We start from the raw sequence: 25,000 nt of genomic DNA on the forward strand, positions 1-25,000 counted from the left end.
ATTCCAAGAGGTATGTTTAAGTGGGTATTGCTGCACTATAACTGAAGAATGGAAATTTTTATTTATCTAATAAGGTAGAGAGGTTTAGAACTTTAACACTGTATAACAGCATAAGCAAATCAAACCTCTAGCAGCTGCAAGACAGTATATTTCACAAATTTGTCGAGAAAGATCAATAAAAAATTTAAATTCATTTAATAGATGCACCAGGTAAGTGCTTACCTGGTGCATCTATTAAAGGAATTTATATTTTTATTGATCTCTCATGACTAATTTGTGGAATATACTGCCTTGCAGCTACTAGAGGTTTGATTTGCTTATTTTACTTATTGCCTGTGTTATCTAGCAGTGTTTTTTCTGTGTGGAATTAAGGTTTTATGACTGTATAACAGCATATATAATAACATGAAAAATGCTTCAGGAAGGAAATCTTGCTACCTTACACAAACTATGGATTATCAAACATGCAAAGTAAGGAACTGTATTAATTTAGCCTCACTTCTCAGCATACATGAATAATAGAATAATTCCTTAGTTATGAAAAATAATATTTTCAGTTTTCTTTTTTTGTGAAGCGGCAGTAAATGTAGCTGATTTTGTCTGCTGCCATGTTTATTTTATTATAGATTTTATGCAAACATAATATGCATTATTCTATATCAAATGAAACACCACTGCACTTATAGGCAAGTAAAATGTGAAATGTGTTCATTGTTGTCTCACAACAAGAGGTTCTCCTGTTCGATTCACGGCTGGAGTGCCTTCTGTGTGGAGTCTGCATGTCTTCTCCGCAGTCGAGTGGCCGCCGAAAGACATGCGTGAATGGGTGTGCCTTCATTGAAGGTTGGGCATTGGGCTGGCAACTTAGCACCATAAAAAATCTACTGCCAATCATTAGTGGACCGGAGTTCCGCTGTGGCGACCCCTAACTGGCAAAGCCGAAAAGACAAACAACTTATATAAACCACAATAAAAACATTATAAGGAGGAAAAACCCTTTGTGGGCAGGAACTTTGGATCTTATTATTTAGCTATATGTACAGCTGTCTGCTTTGAAGCAATTTTGAAACGTGCTTCGAGTGATGATGACTTGCAAACTGTGAGGAAGATAAAACTAACATCAAGGGCTGCCAAAATAATTTATTTCACCATAATAACTTCATCTCCTTGAATAATGATGTATATATTAAGAAGAAAACCTTTTTGCTGATTGACTGGGAAGGTATATATCTTCATCTTTCACCCTTATTACATCAGTGGAAAAGGAAGCTTTACAACCCTTGTGGTATAATTAAATGCAGCTGGTGTTTGGCTCTGTATTAACAAATTGTGTTATTAAATGAATTTAGGATGGCTATACACTTTATTACCTGTTACTGCATACTTTGATGCCTTTCTCATATGCCCTGTATAAGAACTTTAAATCATAGACGCCACAGCATAGGTGCCACATTGACATGCACCTTGTATGGGAAGCTAGGTATACTGGATGGCATAGTGTAGGTGTTACACATAGAGTGTCCCATGATACTGCTATGTTGAGATATTGCAAGTCAGTACAGTGAATTTGGAAAAAGACATCTGCATTCTGGTCATATACTTCTCATTTGTAAAGAAGATGAAATGGGTGATGTCAGACATTTGTAGTTTTTATGTTACATTGCTGGTAAGGATGAAAGGAAAAAGTAGCACATAGGTATATAGATAAATGCTATATTGTTAGCTTCTGACAAGCTATTTTCTCTATGTTATGGGCAAGCTTTAAGAGTCAACTTCTTAAGGTCATTAAATAGATGATATTTGTGAGAACACAGGGTGTGGCAATGCTTGTGTTTTACTACACTGACCTCCCCCTTTAGTTTAATTATTAATATTTATAGGAAGAGGTCACTGATAAGATTGCATTTGCATACTGTTGCCTGTCTAGAAAAAAATAAACGTTGCATAACATTGGCAATGGCAATATTTTACAACATATACCCCTCAACTGTATCATTTCCTATATTAGTAGGGAGGAATGAGCTCCCTTAACCCCCATCACCCTTTCAAATACCGCTCAGGAACAGTAGTTAAGGGTGGTTTTAGCCCTTTACTATATTAAGCACCACTCAGTTTTTTTAATCACTAAGTACACATCCTGCAATCCAACTCAAGTATTGTGGGACTTCCACAGAGCAGCTGCATATATAGCACAATTCATAGAACACAGGTAAAAGGCGCCAGGTATAATATACATTGGAAAAGGGACCAATAAAAATGAAGCTGGGTGATGCAAGGTGAAAAAACAGCTTAGCTATTAGTGTTATGAAAAGCTTTGAGTGCCTGATGTAATAGGGATTGTTGAGGGTGTATATGAAGGCAAATTTATTAGAATTTTAACAATCGTGATATTTTCAGGGCAGTCATAGGTGAGAAAACTAAAGCGTAGGCTAAAATATGATTTTGATGAACCCTTGTCTGTTTTTCTAACTGAAAAATTTAAACCACTGTTAACATGTGTTAGAGCAAGAATCAAGGACACGACTGAATTTTTGCAGATAGTCTCCGAGTCTCAATTGGACCCTGAATGGCTTATGTGTACCCTTGATGTATCCTCGCTTTATACCAGCATCCCTCATTGGGCGGGTATTAATGCCTTGGAATACTGGCTAAATAAAACCAATTTATACCCCCCAGGGATGAACACCTTATTGTTGTGTATGGCTGAACACATTCTAACTAAAAATGTTTTTTATTTCCAACAAAACTGCTATTGGCAACTACAGGGTACGGCTATGGGTGCATCCTTTGCACCCATCTATGCTGATCTTTTTATGGGCTACATGGAAGATATGATTTTATATGACCCTTTGCACAACATATATATACCTGAGATTGATATATGGAGAAGATACCTGGACGACTGTTGGCTTATATGGAAAGGAGGTGAGGAATACCTCCAGGAATTTATTCAACATTTGAATGGGAACATCTGGGGTATCGAATTCACTGTGGAATATAATAGGAGTGCAATCAGTTATTTGGATGTCAATTTAATTTGACAGGAGGATAACACTCTTAGAACGTCCGTACACAGAAAATTCTCACAATATAATACCCTTCTACATGCTGATAGTTTTCATCCGAAACATATTATTCGGAACATACCGAAATCACAGTTTGTGCGGATGAAAAGGATTTGTTCCTCAGTGGATGATCTTCAGAGTCATCAAATGGATCTAACCAAGAGATTTTTGTCCAGAGGTTATTCCACTCGTACTATTGAGTCAGCAGTCCAATTTAGTAATGCTAAATCCAGGGATTCTCTTCTCCAAAACAATACTAAAACTCATAATGAGGAATCAGATGTATGTAGATTTGTCACCACTTATGGCAGGAATAGTGCCAATTTAGTAAATATTATTAATACTCACTGGAATATATTGAATTCTCATCCATTGTTGGAAGATTATCTGGGAGAACGATGTTATTTTTCCTATAGGAAAGGCAAAACTTTAGTTAATCTATTTTCACACTATAAAAAAACCAGGGTCATGGATCACACTCCAACTCAAAGAACACTTACTGGAGATAAACTTTCAGGCATTTATCCATGTGGACATTGCAGTTTTTGTAACTATATTTTCAAAACTACTTCTTTCACTAGTAGGAACACTGGACAAATATACGACATACAGTTTTTTGGTAACTGCAGTTCAGACTGGATTATTTATCTTGCCACATGTACATGTCATGCATTTTATATTGGCCAAACGTCTAGACAGTTTCGTGTCAGGATCTCTGAACACCTTGGTGACATTAGAAACAGAAGATTAACTAATGCACTATATAGACATGTTATCAAACATCCCACTGCCAAATTTACATTTACCATCATTGATCATATTATAGGGAATCGATCTTTTAAAACAGGTTGGCATGATATCCTAAATACCAAAGAAAAAAGGTGGATCATTAAACTTGGTGGGCTTTTCCCTCCTGGATTAAATGATAAATTATAATTTGTAATTAACCATCACTTGCATTACGTATATGTACTTATTTCTTATCAGGTTGCATTGCTTAGGTTTTTGCATTTCAGCTCATTTTAGGATACTGTGGCTGGTATTCAACACCAGAATTCTTATAACCTGACTTTTGTTTCGGGTTTATTTTTGGGCATTTACCCTTTATTGTATGTTTTTATTAAGTTTGTTTATTATCATTGATATACCAGTATACTGTGTCTCTTTGGATTTTTCATTATAATCTGGAGATATGCATGCAACTCAGGCAAACTTTTTTGTTTACTGAACTATGTATTTTTCAATTACTTTTGCCTTGATTGTATTTTTCAATTACTTTTGCCTTGTTTGCATTTTTGACTTATCAGGAAGTGATGTCATATAGATGCCTTAAAGAACATTATATAAGATGATGACTAAGTGCTTTTTGCTGACTATACTACTGATGAAAGCCTTGCTGCTGAAACCGGTCTAGTTTCAGTTTTATTAAACTACTTTTGAACCTTCCTTGGTGCTGGCCTTTTTTCTGATTTTGGGTCTAAAATATGATTTCAACAGTGCTGTTGTTGTATACCTTTAACGTTATTCTAGAAATGCTGAGATGAAGCTGCTTTCCTGCAAACTATAGCAACCCCTTTATCTTTGTTTCATTATAGGCTGGTACTAAAACCTGCAAGTTTAGTAAATGGGTGGTGCTTTACTCTAGGTTTTCCCAAGTTTGGAGTAGCTTCTTGAACCTATGAGTATAACTCTGCAAACCTGTAAGCCACGTGCAATTAAATGCCGACTGATTCATTTCATGGTAAACCTCAAAATCTGATTTGCAATGCACTTGTATTTAAGCAGGCTTATGAATCCAACTCCAATAACAACACTGTGCTAGACCACGCGATCCCATCATAATAAGTTAAGTTGCACTAAGTTATGATGTGAAAATAAAGCTGTGTATTGTGCATTATACCTTGCTTATGCAAAACAATCGTACATCTAATAAACTGCACAGAATGGACATCAGCCATATTTCACACACTGACTGCTATAGTTTATCTGCATGTCCTCTCCTTAAAAGCCAAGAAAATAACTCCTTCTGCCGATGAAGAGTGCATGAGTAACAGGATTTATCTCTCTCTTCCACAAACCCCAGATAGCGAATGTACCCCAGTTCAGTATCAGCAAATCATATTTACTGATTTTATTTATATAAATGTGAGCTGTATTTTTCTTCTACTGCTGACATACTCCATAACTGATTACTGGGTATCTTTTACTTCTAGCACATTTCACCGTATTCCCTGTCACTTGTTTTATAGGTTCGTAGGTTCATAGCAAATACCAGACTAGCTGCCCTTGCAAACCATTTTAAGCCTAGCCAGTTTTCTTCTTTATATTCAAATTAACCTATCTCATTTAGTTAGAGATACCAGTTCCATGGCCTATAATTAAATATTACCCCCTAACAATAATAATAACTGGCATCATATCACATAAATAAATTGATAGGACCCATGTGTGAGATAAAACATTCAGGAGCTGTCTCTATCCATCAGTAATACAGAGGGCACATTTTCTATTTACCATCCATAGAGCCAAGATGTGCTTGAATATGGACAGGGATGAGCAATGGTTTATATGGATGGGGAGTCTGTTTTAAAGCAGTGGTATCCTCTGTGAGATATACCTATACCTCCAAATCATTTTCTTGATGTTGCAAAAGAGGTTTACATCCTCAAACTGAGTATTTTGGATGCCATTTGACTTGGTGATGTGCAGTAAATACATCAGTATTTGGTCTGAGGATTCCCTGCATGCCAGACATGTCACCTCTCAGCAGTCTGTTTTTAACTTTAAAGTTTTGTACTTTTGCCCTTATTTTCCTACTGGAAAATAATCAGATTTTTTAGATACTGAACGCTCCTAATTTTCTGGTGACCAAATATCTATAATACCATACTGATCTTCTAAGACTGATTGGTACAAATAGGAATTAAGCCAAAAATTCCAATTTACACTCACAGCCACATATCGCTAACACTGTATATCTCACATCTAGAAAATAGAGACATTGCTAGGATGGGGTGAATGAGTCAGTCACTGCATCTGATAAATGTTAGATCAGTATTTGGTGCATACATGCACTGAGGAATGCAGCAAACAGTTTGCTACGGTTTAACAGTAAAGAAGAAGAAGTGAAAGAGGAGCTTTATTCATCTTCAACAAAGTGGGAGGGGGGCAGATTGAGGGATAGAACTGGGTATAACAATAGCTAACTGCACCTCTGTATTGTCCCTGCAAATGTATTAATCATTTTCAAATACTGTAATAATTTTTAAATGTGCAAGCCTTTTTCTGAGCAAGTCATGCACAAGTTTGTGTTGTGGCCATAAGGTTAGACACTTGTAGGTATTCTGGCTTCAGGAAGTCAAAGTTCCTGAGAGATCATCAAAATGTGTTTACTCAAGTAAAAAAATGTTTCTGCATATATCCTTTTGCGTAACAGTTGAACATATAAGTACAATATATACTTCCACTATGACTTGCCAACTTTAAAATTTGTGAGTAACTAACTCGATGAGCACATCTGGTCGGGGATTTAATCTGTAGAAAATCTATAGAAAAACTTAAATGTCAGCATTGTTTTGCAGTGGGGCATTCCCCCTTAAATGCCTATGGGAAGGACAAGCCCCACATTCCCAGACACCCTGAACTTATATCTACCACAAATGCATCAACGGAGAGAGAAAGGACACTGGTGAAAATAATTAAGTTGTTTGCCAGTATGCACTGAGAAACTACACTGGCAGTAATTTCCTATGAGGAAAAAAAGCAATAGAGGGGCTCACCATCAGTGAGTTGAATTCAATTGGTAGAACATCATCCAGTTTTCACTCAATAAGATATAGGGAAGTGATTTTACACACATAGTGTTTTGCAATGCTGATTTCTCAAAGTGGTTAAGAGGCTTTAATATAATCATACTCTACTATCTTTTGGACAGCCTCTTACAAAATAAATTTGGGGTGTCGACTCACGCAATGCTTTGTTTTAGTGAATTCATACTCAAAACAACTGTTTTTCCATTTTCCACCAAAATCATGTAAAATTGGTACTTAGCACAAAAACAAAGGAAATAACAGAATCTAGTATCTTATGTTACTCTTTCAACAAAACTTTTCTTTTGCTACTTTTCTTAACTTAGCATTTCCTTTTATAAATTAGCTTTTAATATCTTACAAACACATACAAATCTGCTTTTGATCTGTTTGTATAAACTACAAAGTTATAAACAGAATATCTGTGCTGATTGGAAACTAGATTAACAGTTTTCATTATTTTAATAAAGATAAATCAGTGTTTTCATCCACAATGAACAGTTTGCTGCAAAGCAAATGAAGAATCCAGGTCTGTCGCCATGCTTTGTATACTGAGTATAAGCACAATGTATGAGCTCACGTATCGAGTTCTAAAGTGAGAGTTGCAGGGATCCAGGTCTGTCAACATGTTTTGTACAGTGAGTATAAGTATGATGCATGAGTCATGTATCAAGTTCTAAGGTGAGAGTTGCAGGGATCCAGGTCTGTTACCATGCTTTGTACAGTGAGTATAAGCATGATGCATGAGTCATGTATCAAGTTCTAAGGTGAGAGTTGCAGGGATCTAGGTCTGTCACCATGCTTTGTACAGTGAGTATAAGTATGATGCATGAGCTCATGTATCGAGTTCTAAGGTGAGAGTTGCAGGGATTTAGGTCTGTTACCATGCTTTGTACAGCGAGTATAAGTATGATGCATGAGTCATGTATCGAGTTCTAAGGTGAGAGTTGCAGGGATACAGGTCTGTCACCATGCATTGTACAGTGAGTATAAGCATGATGCATGAGTCATGTATCGAGTTCTAAGGTGAGAGTTGCAGGGATGCAAGTTTGTCACCATGCATTGTACAGTGAGTATAAGCATGATGCATGAGTTCATGTATCAAGTTCTAAGGTGAGAGTTGCAGGGACACATTACAGTTTAATTCTCCCTCAGATTCTGACAATATGGATGGACAATTTCCTTTGGTTTCTCCTGCCAGCTTGGTTGATATGGGCATCCTGAGACAGTGTAGCAACTGCCTCATGTACATGGACAACCATCTACTATTACCACTTAGGAACACAATTTGTGAGAGATGCCTTTCTATAACCAGTAGAGTCCATTTTTTTTCAGATTTTGCTGGATTCTGGGCTGTTTTGCAGTTTCTGTGTTGCCCAGACCTTACTAAGATAGAAGGAAGCTTTTCTTTTCATCAGTGAGAGTGGTGAGCTTTGAGCAGTCTATCTGTTGCTGGAGCAGTGGTTTCAGCTCAGAATCTGTAGTTATACTGGCTATTTTGGACAATTTCTATCCCTTTCAGCTTTCTGTTTAAAAATACAAGTTTGCACGGTTTTGTGCATTGCGCAGTGCCATTTACCTACGGTTAAACTATTCCCAGTGCCTGAAAGTCTGCTCTTCTAATTTTCCCTTAGAATTAGCCAGTTTTCTAGTTTTAGCACTCAGAAATGTTTCCTTGAGCTCAGCAGTTGTTCAAAACTTGCTGCACACACTAAATAATCTACAAATTACTGCAGCACTTAACTTTCCTCACTTGTTAGGAAGAAAACAGTATTTGTAATGAAATTAATAAGCACCTATCCAGGCATGTCTAGGGATCAGCTCCTGGTATTTTCTCCTGTCCACCTGATGAATCTGGGCATCTTGGGGCAATGTAGCAATTGCTCATGTACACTGATAATGCTGTCCTCCTACCACCTAACACTACAACCTGTGAGAGATGCACTTATATAGCCAAACTGGAAGCCAAACTCTCTCCAGCCAAGACTGTACTATACAGTCAAAAGGAGAAGGTAAACACCTGCACCACACCACACTCAACACATAGTCCATCAAAACCTACACCACCTAAATCCACACATAGTAACACAAAACACACACCTGCATTCACGGAGGCTCTCAATAAAAATCTGTCCAAACAACAGAGACCTCCAAAGCTGAAACACAAGCAACCACCACCCGCCAACACCACCCAAATGACACATAACCCACAAAATCAATGTGCCACTCAATCTCAGCCCATAAGGCAAAACAATGTACCCAACACACTAGTCATAGGTGACACTATAGTCAGGCACACTGATGTCCCACTCACCAGGCTAAACAAGGAGAAAGTTGCTGTTAGCTGTCAGGATCCATCACATAATGCAAGCACTCAGGTTACTCCACAACAAGTACAAATATGACTCTGTCATAGTCCATGTTGGTGTGAATGACCTGAGATGTACCTCCCTGAACTACATAAAAAGAGACATGGAGGAGCTGTCGTATCATGTAGCCCAGGCAGGTATGACCCTAGCCCTGAGTAGCATTCTGCCATTGCCCAGAATGATACCACAATATAGGGACAAAATGATTGACTTCAATAATTGGCTAAGCTTTAGATGTCATTCTAAGGGGATCCAGTGTCTGTCTGCCTTGGATGACATGATTGACAGACTACAATGCTTGCAAGAGATGACCTGCACCTGTCACCTCTGGGATTCCAGATACTGGCTAAGGCTTTTGCCACCCCTATAGTGCCATTTTTAGGCAAGGTTCAAATGACAAACTCACCACTGTAGCAGGTATAAGCAAGCAAAATCTGAGGGTCGAATAGCGCCTCCACCCTCCAGCCATTCCAATGTCCCATTACTTGGTTATTTTGCCCCAATTACCATAAACACTGTAATGTGCACACTGCTTTACTTCTACAGTGATTTGGATTTCGTTTGAAAGTTTTATTTTACATTTTACAGCACAAACCCTAATAGATATTTGTTAAACAAAGCAATGCAGTCTCACAATGAAAATAGACTTAGCATTAAAACTTCTCTGCCCTTGAAACTCACATTCATTGAAACAGCATGGAAACCCACATTCAAAGAAAAGACACTTGCCCAGTGGCAGATAAAGATTAACTTTGGGCTGTTTTCAAATCATAGGTCTGTTTTCAAATCATAGGCTCCTTGCACATGAAACATACATGTGTTATTTAGTACACATTCCTGATTTTATTAAATTATATTCCTTGTATAATATAGTACAGTTGTTAGTGGCATTTTAAATGTATTGTTTTGAACATTTTTCCAGTAAACAATGAAACAAAATGCATGCACCAATGATGACAGACTGCCTAATTCAGAACATTTCCATCATAAAAGTCTACTCAAACTTCTACAATCCACTAGTATCAGTAAATATACACAATCTCTGCAGAAGTAAAAGGCATCTAAAAATTCCACATTAAAGAGATCTGTAACTAATGAAGAGGTTGCTGCTGGCAAACAGCTTTATATTTCATTGTTTCATCTACAAATAAAGTGCCTTTTGCCCTTGAGGAATAAATTGCCAATGTTACATTAAAAAAATGATAAGCTAGTAATATTGCAATAAAGAACAGATGGCAAACTGATAACAGATTCATAGTTAATAGGTATCTTTGCCAAACAGGACATTCTCAGGACTGTAGTATTCACCCCCTTTACAACACAGTACAGTATCAGCAATTCATCTACGTACTCTGGGGGTAGAACCTTCTGCATCAAAAGCAAGTACACTACCTGTTGTGCTATTAACAATGTGAGCAGACTCAGTATAAGCAGCACTAAACTTATCTTCCCCTGAAGCTCTCAGCTCCTTGTAAAATCCACTTGACACTCAACTGAATCCCTCAACTTTGCAGCACAAGAAATCTGGAAAAAGCCAAAATTTATTGGGGGGGGGGACAAAAGCCCAAAAACCAGGGACACATTTTAAACATTGCTTGTATAATCTTGGAAAGTTGGTAGAATAAAATACTGTGCTATCACCATGCATTTGACTGCCAAATTTTGAGCCCAGGATCCTGTGCACTACAATCAGAGCAACATACCACTATGCCAAATCAGCTGTTTCTTAAATGAGAGGAAGACTGAAACTTAAATGGCTATCATTTAGTGAATTCCGTTCTCACCATAGCTGTCAACCTCTTAGTACAGAACACCTGGACAAACCCAGTAATCGGGGAATACAGCCCTCAAACATATCCAGTGAATTCAGTTCTCACCATAGCTCTCAACCTCTTAGCACAAAAAACCTGGACAAAGCCAATAGTGGGGGAATACAGTCCCAAAAATAGGGATACATTTCAAATACTGATCTTATAAACTTAGAAAATTGCTAAAATAAAAGGTTTGTGTTACCATGTACTTTCTGAAGAATATGAAGTTTAAATTCAAATGTCTGTCATTATTTAGTGAATTAAAAATCCAGAAAGCCACAGATTTTATGAGGAACAGAACAGAACAAAAATATGAGGCAAAAATCTGAATAATTTTCACAGGTGGTGGTGGATAGGGAATTAAGGCTCTTGTTACCTGCACCCAAGGTACAGGGTTTGAGCCTGAGTTATTATCTAGCCATCAGGTTTTTTCCTGAGTTTCTCTCTAGCCACCAGTTATATATTAACTGGGGCATTTTACACACATACACACACACACACACATACACACACACACACACACACACACACACACACACACACACACACACACACACACACACACACACACACACACACACATCAATTACATCCACTTTTATAACTGTGTTTACGTTAGTTTCCTACTTGCGAGCAAATAAATAAAAACTGAATACACAATGCCTCAGAAATATATTTCAGCATGCTGCTGTCAAAGCCAACCAAAGAAACCAGCTGCATTTCAATACTCATGACAGCCCTGAGACTTGCTGACTTCATATCATTCAGAAAATGCCTGGTAATGCAAAATCTCTTATACTAGTAACTAAATATATTAGAGCAATAGTTAAAGTCTGTTCCTGATTTTCAGTATTTGTACCTGATCATTGAGCTTTGACTTTGGGTGGGCTTGGGAGGTTTTAATGGGTAGTAACATAATTATTTTTGGCTCTATGTAACGTCTTAGCTCAAGGATTAAACACAGTGACCCAAAACATTTAAAAAGCAACTATAATAATGAGTTCTGCATTGTCAAGCATTTTTCTGAAGGATACTAAGAATGAAACTCACATTTCTATCACTGACACTGTTTACTGACTCCAATGCACGATTTGTGAGAAAGGAACAATTTTACTAGTCACAGACCATAATACCACTTCTTTGTCCAAGACTTGTGCATAAAGGCAAAATTAATTAGGGGACAAACACAAAAAGGGACCCACAAACACACATGAGTTGATCATACTCAGAGCTCAAAATTGAAAGAAATCAAGCCTTGTGCATGTAACTCTATGAAGCAATTTGGTAAGAAATCTGAGCCTTAATTGTCTTTACTGTTCATTAAACAGCTCCAGTTCAGAGAGATTTTACATCTACATGCCTTTTCTGAACAATACCATGTCAGTGTTACAACAGGTAGCACACTTTGATGCTACAAGCCTGGTGTGACTATCCCATTCAATAAATGATAAACAAATAAAATAAATAAGAAGTGTGAAACTCTAATAAGCCAACACTATTGACTGCCTGCAATACTTAATGATTTGTCAGCTAAAGGCACAGAGAAATAAGTGGGACATTCTGTAAAATTGGCAATGGACAGTTGAGATGGAGAGTTATGCACTGAAATAATAAGCTAGCTGTATAGTCCTTGGCACTAAATGATTCACTGTTGAAGTGACACCCAGACCTCAAGTGCAAAACATAGGGAAAGGGGTTGTGGATCGATGGATGGATGGATTAGATTTTACTGAAGGGAAAATAACCAAAACAAAAGGTTTCTTCATTCGAAGTACAAATGCATGGCAGCAGTGAGCTATCTATGACAGACAGTTGCAGTTCAGTGTCCCTTTAACTCCTGTATGTGCTACTATCTCAATTCATTTGTTAACAACACAGTTTATTTATAACATAAAAAATATAGTTCCTGTAGCAGAAACCAGAACACAAAACTCAGTTTTTAACAATCCTTTCTTTCTTCCACAAAACAAATGTAAGTAGACTTTTTTTACAGGATATAGCAGGCTTAAGCATAAACTGACTATTAAACAAAACACCCTCTCCTAACAATGCCATCATTATATGGGAGAAGCCACAATGATTTATGAGACATGCTTGAGCAAGAGTCAAATTCAGAAGTTGCCCAAAAACTGGCATTCACCTTTGGGGTAAAAGCTATGGGTCAATATTAAAAGACCGAAGAGGTGTTTCATTGAACACCTCTTAGTCGACACATAAAGAGCGTTGACACATAAAGAGCGAACGTACTAAAGCACAAACTCTCAAAACAGTGATTTCTTTCCCTGGGAAAGAAATTGCTAGCACAAACAAACACACACTCACACACTCACACACACACACACACACACACACACACACACACACACACACACACACACACACACACACACACACACACACACACACACACACACACACACACACACACACACACACACACACACACACACACACACACACACACACACACACACACAAGTACCTGAGTTGGGAGTCTGTCTGCAGAAGCTTCAATGTTCCCAGTCCCATGCACAAAAAGTCCTGTCCTTCCCGCGAGAACAAGCTTCAGCCTGCAGACGTTGCAGCCTGATTCCCTTCCAGTCTTTGCGGTTGTAACCGCATAGACTTCTGGGAATCAGACTACAGAGATGCCATCTTCTTAATCTGGGGTGGATGAGTTCCGGGAATGCCGAGCATGCATGTGCGGAATTCCTGGACTCACTTCTGTTTTGTTTTCTTTTCATGTTACAGCTGGGGGAGTTCTGGGACTCGCTTCTTTTTTTTTCTTTTCATTTTGCATACCACTGTAAAAACATGTCTGTTGTAATTTGTGTGTATACTGATCATGTCTAAGTATCTAAATGTATCTGTAATTTCTCTATGTGGAGCTTTTCTCCCCGGGCCTCTGCTGAAAAAGGGCCTTTTTAGCTCAGTCAGACACCCCCGGTTAGAAAATGTAAAATAAATAAAAAAAATAAATAAATATATTTTACAGCTGGGAGGGCTGCAGTCCTGCAGTCCTATAGCATGAGCCACCCCTATATAAGCACATGGATCATGCCATCCCCAACAGAGCCAAGACGCTATCCTCCAAAAAAAGGAAGCTAATCTGGTGGTCCCCTGCCATTAACAAACTCTACAACAGAAACTGATGCAAAAAAGAGTAAAATCCTCTGATTGCAGGAACTTCCTGGTCAGCATCAGTAAGAAACCAAGATCTCTCATAAAATCCTCCGAAGCTAGTTACGAAAATAAAATCGCCACTTATTCTAAAGACAACCACAAAGCATTCTACAGCTATGTCAAGAATCTCAATGACGACACTCAGATCTGCTCTGAGCTACAGCACAATGGAACTAGATATACAGAACCAACTGATATTGATAACATCCTGGCAGATAGGGTCAGTACAAACTTCACCCCCCAAAGGGCACATCAATATACCAGAAGAATGCAAAGCCCCTGTAATCATGGCTGCACAAGTAAAGACCACACTCTCCAAAGCCAAGAACACAGCATCCATGGGACCTGACAACATCCCTGGCTGCATTCTGCACAAACTACAGAATGAACTGGCACCCCACCTAAGTACCATGTTCAATCATTGCCTCACTTCAGGCTTTGTGCCCACTGAATGGCACACAGCGACGGTTATCCCACTCCACCAAGGGGCACCACCACAGACCCTGGGAACTACCCCCCATTAGTCTGATGAGCCTGGTCTGCAAGGCCATGGAATGTATCATCTTGGAGCCTATAAACAAGGACATAGGTAACCTCCAATCTCTGAACCCCACTCAGTTTGGGTTTGTATAAGGTAGGTCATGTCTCCTAAACTTGACTGACTTATTTGAAGCTGCCACCAGATCCGTGGAAGAGGGTAAGATGGTACACACAGCCTATCTTGACCTTGCCAAGGCTTTTGACACCATCCCCCACTCTGGAATTATAGATAAACTCACTAGATTGGGCATAAATCCGTATGTCACAAGATGGCTGGCCAACTGACTCACTGACAGAACCCATACAGTAAAAGTAGCTGGCTCCAAATCCAACTTCAGACCAGTGACAAGTGGAGTACCACAGGGCTCAGTCCTGGGTCCTCTCTTGTTTGGCATATACTTCTCAGAAGTCCAGGCTAATACAGCAGGTCTTTGGCTAACGAAGTTTGCAGATGACTGCAAACTAGGTGCCATAATAGAATCGCCTAATGATGTGGACATTCTACAAAGTGGCCTCACTGAGACTGACGCTTGGTGTCAAAGTCATGGCCTCAAGCTCAATGTCAAGAAGTGCATTGTCATCCCTTTTGGGGAAAACACACTATACCCATGAACTACCACATAGGCGGTAGCGTACTAAACACCGAAAGTGTGATAAGAGACCTTCACAGGTGGACAGTAGTCTCTTCTTTGATAATCACATCACCACAGTAGTCAGGGAATACTTCTATGTGGCACACCTCATCACAAAAGGGTTCACCACCAAAAAAAAAGGTCATTGTTCCTCTCAACTCATCTGTCATCAGACCCATTGTAGAGTACAATGCCCTGTTTGGCATGTACCTCGCAAGTCATTTACAACAGCTAGAAATGCCACAAAAATACCTTACTAAGAGGATTACCAGCCTCAAACAGATGCCATTACCAGATTGTCTCAAAAAACTCCAGCTCTACTCCATCGCTTATCACCTACTCAGAGGTGACCTCTGCCTAACATACAAAGCCATGTCAAACCCAGATCTTTTGGACATGCTACACTTAAATAAACCCCAATCCCTCCAAACCACATTCTCTAGGCACTTAAACCTTGCCACCACAATAAACAGAACATGCTGGAGAGATGGATTCCTGTCCCAGAGACTTCCCATGCTCTGGAAGAGACTCTCCATTCATGTCAAGCAAAGCTCCTCATTAGCCCTCTTTAAGAAAAATCTAGACAATTGGATGGGAAATCAGAAATTCACCCCGAAGATCACTTCTGTGGCTCTGCTAGACAGGGGTGCAGGATAATAACTTTCTTGGGTGGTGAAAGCCAGGGAACTTTTTGGGTAGGCTTATATAGGCCCAAGGGCTGATAGCCTAGTACCTGCCTATGAACCTAAAAGCCAAGAGTATGTGCTCTCTCCCTCACAAGCCAGTATATCTGGCACTAAGAAGATTATCAACACAATCGCTACACCTCAAACACCACCCAAACACCACCCACAACAACACAGTACACACCCACATATATGGAGGTTCTCAACAAAAACATACCAAAACAATGGAGACCTCTGAGACAAAAATACTCACAAACTCCATAGCCCTAAACACCACATACCACTCATAGTCCACACACCTGTGTCTTGCAACCACAAAGGCCTAACCATAAACCCAACATATTAGTCATAGGAGACTCCATTGTGAGACACACAAATGTGCCTCTCACCAGGCTGGATAAGGTGAAAGTCACGGTTAGTTGTCTGTCAGGTGCCAGAATCCTCCATATCACACACACACTCAAATCTCTCAACAACAGGTACTGTTATGATTCTGTTATAGTCCATGTTAGTGTGAATGACTGGAGATGTACCTCCCTGGACTATATGAAGAGATTCATGATCGAGCTCACTGAATATGTTTCCCAGGCAGGTATGTCCCTAGCCTTAAGCAGTATTCTACAGGCACCCAGAATGATGCCTCAATCCAAACAGAAAATGATTTTCTTTAACAATTGGCTTAGTTTCTGGAGTCATTCCAAAAGATCCAGTACCTGACAGCCTGGGAAGATATGATTGACAGACCATTATGCTTTACTAGAGATTACCAGCATCTGTCTCACTTAGGCTTCTGGCAAAGGCCCTTGCCTCCCTCATAGTGCCTTATTTAGGAAAAATCCTGAGGTCGATAAAACCAACATAACAATTTCAACAAAACGCAAATTAAAGGTCATGCCTCTAAACACTAAGAGTCTAAACATGAAACTGCACTCATTGCAAGCATTCTTTACCATGGAAGACATTTGTGCAGTCACAGAAACCTGGTTCAAAGTTGTGGAGAGCACCCCATCCTTACCTGGTTACTCATCCTATCATACATTTAGACCCCAAACTTTGAACAGCAAAGCCAAAGGAGTTGGAGTTTCAATATATATTAAAGACACACACACCTCCAGGCTGGTCAAACAATATGACACACAGGAGACACTGCAGCTGTAGTTAACCATTGACTAGACACCAAAAGCTAGCTACAGGCTCCCAAATTTGACTCAAGATTCCCACTCCACCTATCTGGACTTCTTCGAATCTATCAAGATTCAAGTCTTTACCTTGATCCTGGGTGACTTTAACTACCCAACCATAGTTTGGAAAAACTACTCATGCCAGAATGCAAATGCCCAGAGATTCCTGGATTTTTATCAGTGCAAATGCCTTGGAACAGCTAGTTGATAGCCCCCACAAGAGGTGATAATATCTTGGACTTGTATTAACCAACATGAGTAACCACTACAGCTCTCCTACAGTATCCTCCTCCCTGGTAAGATCCGACCATAAGGTGGTCACTTTCGAAGACACCATCTCCCCTGTCCCCCCCCCCCCACCCCAGCTAGGGTCAAACAAAAAAAAACTTTCCAAAGCTGATTACAACCTCCTAAGAGGTGGTATAAACAGCTTCACAGCCCCGTCCTTCTCTATTGGATCTGGCACCAATGTCCAAATCTACACCAAAGTACTATACAATCACTTATATAGATGCATGGAATCAGGAATACCTGACAGGACAAAATCATCCTCCGCGAGCAAGAGTAAACTTGTCTGATGGACATCTGCAATAAATAAACTATATAACAAAAGGAAAAAATTGCTGTCCAGGGCCAAAAAGGAGCAGGTGCTCAATTGGAAGCAATCTTTCCTTAGCCTGAACAAGCAAATAAGAGCACTAGCGAAATACTCTAAAGCCAACTTTGAGTCCGAATTGTCCACATCTACTAGAGGCAATCATAAGGCCTTATTTACATATGTCTGCAGTGTCAAAGGAAGCACCGAGATATGTTCAGAAATGGTGGTCAAGGACATCACATACACAAATGCTGTATATAAAGTTAACCTAATGGCTAACAGATTCAGTGAAAACTTCACCCCTCTGCCCCCCCATCAGTAAATCAGGACATCCTCTGTACCTGCCCCCCTCCCCTTATCTCTAGGAATAGGTTATCACTACCCTCTCAAAGGTAAAAGATACAACCTCCATGGGACTCGATAACATCCCAGACTGCATCCTACATGAACTCAGGCATGAACTTGCAGTACCATTAGGCACCTTATTCAACTAAAGCCTGAGTACCAACTTTGTACCAGCCGAGTTTAGGACAGCCACTTTCATCCCTTTACAGAAAAGTGGAGCGTCCACCAGGAAATTATAGACCCATCAGCCTAACTAGCCTGATTTGCAAGGTCATGGAATGGATTATCATGGACCTCATTAACAGGGATGTTGGCAACCTCCAAACACTCAACCCCCACACAGTTTGGCTTTGTCAAGGGGATGTTATGTCTGTTAAATCTTGTTGACTTCTTTGAGACAGGCACCAAAGCCATGGATGAGGAGAAGATGGTGCACACCCTCTACCATGTTCTGGCAAAAGCCTTTGACACTATTCCCCACTCGGGCATAATAGATAAACTCTCTCAACTAGGCATCAATCCATATGTTATCAGACGGGTAGCAAACTGGCTTACTGATAGAACCATTTTAATCAAAACAGGGGAAGCCACCTCAAAATAGGGGAAGCCACCTCAAGCAGTAGACCCGTAACAAGTGGCATATCTCAGGGACTGGTCTTGAGACCTCTGTTATTTGGAATATACTACTTGAAGTGTAGGCCAAAACCAGTGGGCTATGGCTGACCAGGTTTGCAGATGATTGCAAGATGGGCGCAGTCATTAATTCCCCAAGTGATGTGGACGTCCTTCAAGAGAATCGCACCCAAACAAATGACTGGTGCCAGAAACATGGCCTCAAGCTGAATGCCAAAAAATGCATCATCATCCCCTTTGGGGAGAGTAACGTCCCCACATATCATCACATTAATAATGCCCTAAGCACGCAATCAGTCATGAGGGATTTGGGCAGTCAGGTTAATAGCAACCTGACTTTTGACCACCATGTTGCTTCCGTGTATGGAAAGCTTTCTACATGTCCCACCTCATAAGTAAAGGTATCTCATCCAGGAACAAGGAAGTCACAACATCCCTGTATTCTCCCCTTATAAGGCCAGTTACTGAGTACAAAGCTACCTTCAGCATGTACCTCGTAAAGCAGATGCAGCAGCTTGAGAGAGACTAATGAGGTTCCTCACCAGAAGAATCCAGGACCTCAAACATCAACCCTACACTGATAGGTTAAAAGCCCTGTCCAACTACTCAGTTTCATACAGACTCCTCAGAGGCGACCTCTGTTTGGCATACAAAGCAATCTCAGACACTGTCTTGATATGACTGCTGCACATCCGCAAGTCAAGCTCCACTCAAGTAACCCCCATGTGCGACCTCAACCTGGCCTGTGACATCAATAGGACTTGTTGGCGGGACAAATTTGTGTCCCAGAGACTCCCCCATCTGTAGAACAGACTCCCTCCTTAAACTTATCAAAGGTATCAGAACTCATCAGACATTTGGGATACATGGCTAGGCTTAAAAAGACCCTTGTGGTCAGGAGCCTAGAAAACACCTATGAACCTCACCACGTCAAGCAGAGTAACTCATTATCGCTTTTCAAACGCAACCTGGATAACTGGATGGGAAACAGAAAATACACCCAGGGATTCCACCTATGTCCCTGCTGGACAGGGGCTTTGGGTGCTGACTTGTCTAAACATGGGCTAAACTCTAGGCTTGGCTTATAAGGGCCTCAAGGCCAGTGATCTAGTAACTTCCTATGATCTAAGGTCAGTCCGTTTACTGTAGTTTTGTACTCTACGAGATGCAGATGAGTCAGACATATACAACATGATTTGTATGACCCAAATTTATTTATATATATATATATATATATATATATATATATATATATATATATACATATATATATATATATATATATATATATATATATATATATATATATATATATATTTATTTATTTAACATTTGTTGACCGGGCTAGTCTAGTTGGATATGTCCATTTTCAGTAGAGGCCCGGGGAGAAAAGCTCCACAAAGAACAGACAAAATTCTAAATCAAATTACAGTTACAAAGCATTAAACTTCAGTTATAGATACATTAAAGTTTAGTTAAGATAAAATACAGATAAAATATACCACATCCCCTATTTTCAAGTTTGAGTTTTTTTTTTTTTGCATAGAGGGAAAGTTTCAAGAAGGAAGAGGGAAATTCCTAGAATAGGGTCTAACTAAGGAGTTGGAAAAGAGACAAGTTATAGAAGAGAATAAAATCAGGAATAGGAGAGAGTAGTAAACTGGAAAGTTGTGCTTCAAGTAGAGCAGGAAGCAGGTGGAATGTCTGTTAAGTCTAGCTGGGTAAACAAAGCCCAACTTTCAGGTAGTGCCATTTAAAGTGTCAATAATATAAGGTGGAATAGCTTAGGAAAAGTTACATGATGATGAAACAGGAGGAGAAAGCATTAGTCTGGGTTGCTACAGGGACAGAGCCAGTGGCTAGTAAGATAAAGTTTAAGTTTCTTACTATATACATACATGTGCATTTATTTCCTTCAGATGTTCCTTCCTGTTAGAAATAAACACACATTATATCATCAGATGGAAATGAAAGTAATAAACAGTATTAACATGCTATTTATTTAATGTGTTACTTTTGTTTTTCTTTTGCATCCAGTTATTTGATGTATTCATAGTATTATCTGGATGTCACAACAAATTATTTTATATTTTATTAGCTAAAACAAAAATAACTCAGGGAGATTGTCACATTTTAGAGTTACAAATGAGAGGCTCGGACAACTTTTCAGAATTTCTTCTGGTAAGGTGAAAAATGCAAAATCCTCACCTGATTATCTGCTAATTGCCTTAATGGTAACTTTTCACATCTCCAGATGGGCTAATTTCACAACGAAAAGGTCAACAATGATAAATGAGCTTGCCTACAAGTTCAGTTTACACATGAAACTGTAATATGGATAGTTCTGATTCAAACTATTTTATGATTTGCTGACTGATTACTTCTAAGCATTAGCACTGATGGGGGAGCTATAGTATCCCTAGCCTCTTACAAAATCTGCCTATTTTAGAGGTACACAGCACGTGATGATACAATTTAGGATACATAGAAGAGTTGACTCGTATCATAAGGCTAGCCTACTTAAACTCATCTGAAATTATGGTACTTATTTTTGTCTGTGCTTTATAAAATTAAGAATTAGTTTTATTCAACTGTTTGGATGTAGACTGTGAATTTTAACTTTATTGTAAAGTCAAGTTATTTAAGTAAAGTGATGATACTATAGGCAGATTATAGTAAAGCAGTTCAGTTAACTCATTACAGCCAAGTGATGTCTCCAGGCATTTCTGTAGTTACCTCCTACTGCGCCTCTAAGCGTCAAATATTGTCTGTTCATATTTGTATTAATAATTCCAAAACCATGTTGCATACAAGGTAAAAGAAAAATTTATCTTGAAGCATACATGATGGCAAACACAATTGTATTGATATATCACCTCTGTCAATGGGTATTTGTTAAAAATATAAGGTGATAAATTAATTTTATAAATGCTGAAGCCTCGCCCACTGGGAGTTAAAGGTACACACTCAAAAGAGCTCTACTGGAATGAATGAGTTAATAGCAAGCCTTGTGTTCATAACATTGACTGCTGTTCATTGTTATATGTGGAAGGCAAGGATGTCAGTAGTCATACGCACTGTACACATTACAGTACAAGTTAACATACCTGTCAACCTCTCAGTGCAAGAAATCTGGACAAAGTCAGAAATAATGCGGCGGCAGCGGCGGGGGCAAAAATATGGACAGATTTTAAATATTGCTCCTATAAACTTAGAAAGTTGTTATAATGACAGATTTTACATTGTTATATGTTTGCTAAAGGATATGAAGTCTAAAACTCAAATGTCAGTCATTGTTTAGTGACTTCAATCCACACAATTTGCCAAAAAACGACAAATGTTATGAGGGACAGACCAAAAATAAGAGGCAAAAATCAGGACAGTTGCAAAGTATGCAAGTTAAAGGAAAACTCCACCCTCTCCTACAGTTTAACTCAAACTTCAGGTTTCTTTTCTCCCTACAATATGGTTCCAGCATTATGTAGATACCAGAAACCTGCTTGTACTTTTTAAAACCTTTATTTCCTTGTACTGGAGTCAAAGGAAGAGAAATACCACCTATTTTTTTTTTTAAATTCAACTTCTCACATACTTTGCAGAGAAATTCGTCTCCACCTGCATGACATATCATAGACACAGTTAAATCTGTAGTTTACCTGCCATGTAATGTTGTCAGTCTTAGATGGGCAACTAATCCTGCTGATGTTAGGAACACAGCAGCTGATATAAAAAAGACAGAAAGTTGTGGAACTGTTTTCCACTGTTTTTATTGCAGAGGGGAGGAGAACTTAAACACCCCCTTTCATAGCAAAACAAAGCGATTAGATCAGTCAGGGGTTTAAAGGAAATTGTCAACTCTTCTGACAAATTTACATAAGCAGCACCAAAGTATTGAAATGCTAAGCTTAAATATTGGTTATTTATAATAGTTTATATGTTAAGATAACTTAGGACTGCAGTGGTGGTGCTGCGGTAGCGTTGTTGCGTCACAGTTAGATGTTGCCCATTCAATTCTCAGTTAGAGCGCCTTCTGTGTGGAGACATGTGTGAACTGGCGTTCCTTCGTTGGAGGTTGTGCATTAGGCCCGGCAAGCCAGCACGTAAAACTCTACTGCCAATCATTAGCGGACTGGAGTTCCGCTGTGGCGACCCCATAACCGGACAAGCTGAAAGACACAAACAAATATGTTAAGATAACTTAAATGTAGTATCAATGATTTCTATGACATTTAGAGAAAAGTCAGAATTTCTTTTTTTCTTGTAAAGTATCAGTGCATTTACCATTTTCAAGACTACCCATACACGCTCACACACACACACACACACACACACACACACACACACACACACACACACACATACACACACAGGCCAGAACTTCAGAAAGAGAATTGTGGCGATCCTATCAACTAGGTGCAATGATAGTATTCATAAAAAAGTCTTTTATGCTTTTTTGTGACATCCTTCCAGAGGGGGATGCATATCTTGTACATGCAGATTTATTATTTATTTTATTTTACATTTGTTGACCGGTAAAGTCCGATTGGATATATGTCCATTTTCAGCAGAGGCCCAGGGCGAAAAGCTCCAATTACAATAAAGAAATTTTATAAAAAGCTCCAATTACAATAAAAAACTTTTGTTAACAACATCAAACAAAAAGAATATTAAAGTAATAATGCTCAGCTACACTAAAAACACACTTAAAAAAACTATTTTTTGCCAGTACAGTCATATTGCCGTATATAATCATATTTAATAAACATATTGTTTGCCAGTGCAGTGATGATGCAGAATATAAACACGGGTAGGGAGTTGTTTCCTGGGTTTACAAAATTGTTAAGAAAATAGTTCAAGAAAGAAAAAAAGAACCACGCAAGAAGAATTTAGTAGAACAGGCAAAAAAGTGGTAAGCCAAATGAGAATGGAGTCAGTCAGGATTAGAGCAAGGACAAAGCCATTGTGATTTTAGGAAGATTTTCAGTTGTCTTTTTAAAAAGTGGAGTGGGTGACTGGGGCATTAGTTCTCTAGGAAAGTTGTTCCAAGTCTTTCCAGTTGAGTTAGTAAACAGGCAGTCCCCAGATTTTTTGTTGGATTTTTGGGTAGAGACAAGTTGTCTGCTGGCAGATCGTAAGGTTGATAGATTTTGATAGGGTCTAATAAGGTTTGCGAGTATAGGAGTATTTGAGGGATGATGCAGGATCTTCTGAATGAATTAGAGTTGCTGAAAAAGAAACTGGTGTTGCAGTTCAAACCATCCAAGAAGTTTGAGATTTTTGCAGTGGTGGATACGAAAAGGGGCATCCATGGCAAATCTGGCAACGTTATTGTAAGAAGTTTAAATTGCTTTTGGAGAGGTTTGTATAAATTGGGGAGGCATAGAGGAGGGTAGAGGTTAGGTGAGTTTGGGCAATAGTAGCCCTGGCTGAAGGAGTAAGAAGGGATTTAATTCTGTACAGGGAACCAACTTTTTTATTAACCGATTTGATAGTTAGGTTGATATGAGTGTCAAACTTAAGATTATAATCAATTGTTACCCCTTGGAGTTTGGTAATAGTATCAGGAGCTATTTTGGTACCATTTTTAGAGGTGACTGAAAAGTTTATGGTGGAGGATTTTTGTGTGGGGGTGAGGAGGCGTTGGAGGAACCAATTTTCTACTGAAGTAAATATTGTTAGGGTTCTGGATTGAAGTTGGGAAGGTGAGGGGGCAACACAGATTAAAGTTGAGTCATCAGCATATTGTACACAGGAGGTTTGAGGAAGTGAGGCTGACAGACCATTAATGAAAATGGTAAAGAGGAGTGGTCCCAAGACTGATAATTGGGGGACTCCGAGAGTAATAGAGAGCAATGAGGATAGTTCCTTGTCCCAGAGGACTGCTTGCTGTCTGTTTTCTAGGTAAGATTTAAACCATTTGACTCTTTATGTAATGGGAGAGTTTTAAGTGTATTTATTAATATTTCATGATTCACCATGTCAAATGCTTTGGAGAGGTCAATGAAGATTGCAGAGGAAAGGAGATTGTTATTTCGATTTTTCTTTATACAGTCTGTAAAGGATAAGAGAGCTGTGGTGGTGCTATGATATGGTCTAAAACTGTGAAGATCCATTGTAAGAGATTCCCACTGACTTGAGTCAGTCCTTA

At 39.0% G+C, this 25,000-nt stretch overlaps 1 protein-coding gene across 1 annotated transcript in view; it reads left to right on the forward strand.

Moving 5' to 3' along the window:
• The window catches only part of LOC122792902 (CUB and sushi domain-containing protein 1-like), a 2,387,070-nt gene that overhangs the window by 1,470,736 nt on the left and 891,334 nt on the right, over window positions 1-25,000 (forward strand). The gene's annotated exons all lie outside the window — the stretch shown is intronic.

Source organism: Protopterus annectens, chromosome 2.part0, assembly GCF_019279795.1.
Source record: "Protopterus annectens isolate FY-2018-M chromosome 2.part0, PAN1.0, whole genome shotgun sequence".
NCBI lineage: Eukaryota > Metazoa > Chordata > Ceratodontiformes > Protopteridae > Protopterus > Protopterus annectens.